The 2,628-nt window shown below is 33.5% G+C and overlaps 1 pseudogene; it reads left to right on the forward strand.

Annotated features, from left to right (window-relative positions):
• Nucleotides 1-289: 289 nt before the first annotated feature.
• LOC120183652 lies at nucleotides 290-1,723 on the forward strand (annotated as a pseudogene).
• The last annotated feature ends 905 nt before the right edge of the window (nucleotides 1,724-2,628 follow it).

Here is a 2,628-nt window from a genome sequence, read left to right on the forward strand (position 1 = left end):
GAAATATCAAACTTATTTTAATCAAACACTTATTATAAAAGTACAATTTTAAAATTTCTTAAAAAATTAAAGAGAATACTCATGAGATGAAATCTTTATATACAAGAAAAAAAAGTAGTAAAGTGAAGATTACCTCTAGTCTTTTCTTTAGCTAGATAAAATAAGGTGGAGACCACATATTATTAATCGTTTGAATGAAAGTATCTATATAATGTTTGTTTATTTCAACTTTCACTGTAACTCAAGATTGGATACTTAAAACAAAAATCACCATTCAAAGCCCTACCCATATTTCCGTGTCTCTCTCCATCCTTACGGCATCTCAATTCCCAAATATGAATCCCCGTTATCTTAGACCCAAACTAATGTTTTCCATAGTTTACTCTTACCATTATTTACTCTGAACATGCACGCTTATAACCCTCTTTTTTTGCAGCCAAAGATCAACAAAAACAGATGAAGATTCAGTGCGATGTTGTAACAAAAGGAGGCCACCGTCTTCTGCACAGCCGACGAGGCCGCGCTTTGCGATGCCTGTGACCATCGCGTCCACCACGCCAACAAGCTTGCATCTAAGCACCAACGTTTTACCCTCCTCCATCTTTGCTCTTCTAAACAAGTCCCTCTTTGCGATATTTGTCAGGTACTTCCATTGTTTTTTTTTTTAAATAAGGTTCATCTTTCCGTTAAATTTCGTTGAAGTTGGTGTTTTGATTGTTGGGTTTTGTTTTGTTTGTTTTTGTTTTTTGTAGGAGAAACGAGCTTTCTTGTTTTGTCAACAAGATAGGGCAATTCTATGCAGAGATTGTGATTTTCCAATTCACTCGGCAAACGAACATATCCAGAAACATAACAGGTTCCTTCTTACAGGGGTTAAACTTTCTTCAACATCTGCTATCTACACACCATCTAACGGTTGTGATTCAGTCCCTGAATTCAAGTTTCAATCATCGGTGAAGAACCCAAACTTGAGTTCTCCATCAAATTTCAATCCATCCGCAGCAACAACAGCTGCAGCAGCTTTGGTTAACAAAAGCAATGGAGAAAATAACTTGTTAGCAAATGATGGAGATGGTTCAACGAGTAGCATATCTGAGTACCTGATAGAGATGCTACCAGGATGGCACGTTGAAGATTTCCTTGATTCCTGTGGACCTCCCTTTGGTTTCTGTAAGGTTTGCATTGATCCATCATTCATCTATTTCTTTTTTCAACTATCTTTGAATTATATGATTTTTTCATTGGGATCTAAACAAATTTGTTGTTTTTTTTGGTCTATTCTTTTTGTCAGAGTGATGGTGATGGGATGTTGCCCTTTTTTATACTGATCTTGAAAGCAATATGACAAGTTTATCACAAGAAAGTTTAGGCCTTGGGGTTCCCCAGTCATCATCTCCTCTCGATCTTCCCCGACATTCAATTGGGTTTAAAGAGACAAAGGAAACTACAAGCATGAAAGCTAACAAGAGATGGACAAATGATGCGTTTACAGTTCCACAGATCTGCCCTTCAGCCATTGGATCCAAGAGATCTAGGCCTCTTTGGTAGGATCATCACTCAAGGAACTCGAGTTCCTATCTTTTCCTTCTTCTTTGTATTTTCTTGCTAAGTTGATTGAAGATTTGATGTTTCTTTTTCCCCTACTCTAACAGGGTTTGTTTTGTTTGTAACATTTTCTTCTTCAACTACTTTTTAAATATCAATGAAAAAGTTTCAAGTTTTACAAATTTCTCAATTATTGAAAACCTTAACTATTGAAGTTAAATTGTGTCAAACAGACAGTAAAAGGAACAATCAATGATCCTTTTGGCCAGGAGATATGTATCATTGTAAGAAGGTACAAGAAAAAGAGGAAAGATGATAATTGTGAGGAATTGATGATGGGATGGGATGGGATGGGATAAGGAAAGGAGGGGTGGTCTGGTTTTGTCTTACGCAGATTGCAGGGTACGACCATACCCCAAAGTCCCCATCCCTGTTACATATATTCTAAGAATAGTTACCAATTCAATACTTCTTTCAACGTATTCAAACTTTCCAACCAAAACAAGAAAATGATAGGATACACGAGTTTAATTTGAAAAAGGCTTGAATTTGATTCGATATTCTTTTAGCTGTATTCAAAAGTATTTTAAAATTTGATTCGAGTAATTTATGAGTCTTTAATTTAATTTTTTTTAAAGATTTTTAATAATTTAATATTGAGTTATTATTTTTCTAATATATCCACTTATATTTAGTGTAAAATTAAGAGTTTTATTCATTTTTCAAACAGTTGGATGAATAAAATCAAAGGTCGAGATGAACTCATTGTTTTCTTTTCCCATTGAATATATTCTTATTTTCTATTATTAATTTCAATCCAATTTCATTCATTCAATGGTATTAAAAATGTGTAAAACTCTTAATTATACACTAGGTGTAATTCGATACTGCCCATATATATATATATATACTTGTGCTTAAGCTTAATTAAAAACTTTTCAAAAAAAAAACTTAATTATGGATAAGAAAAAATACATCGTGTATTTTATCATCTCATGATGTATCATTCAAGACTTCTGAAATGACATAATATATCGTTGAAGACTAACTTCTCAAATGTAATGGAATAAAGCAACATACTAA

The sequence above is a fragment of the Hibiscus syriacus genome, unplaced genomic scaffold, assembly GCF_006381635.1.
Source record: "Hibiscus syriacus cultivar Baekdansim isolate YM2019G1 unplaced genomic scaffold, ASM638163v2 tig00003725_pilon, whole genome shotgun sequence".
NCBI lineage: Eukaryota > Viridiplantae > Streptophyta > Magnoliopsida > Malvales > Malvaceae > Hibiscus > Hibiscus syriacus.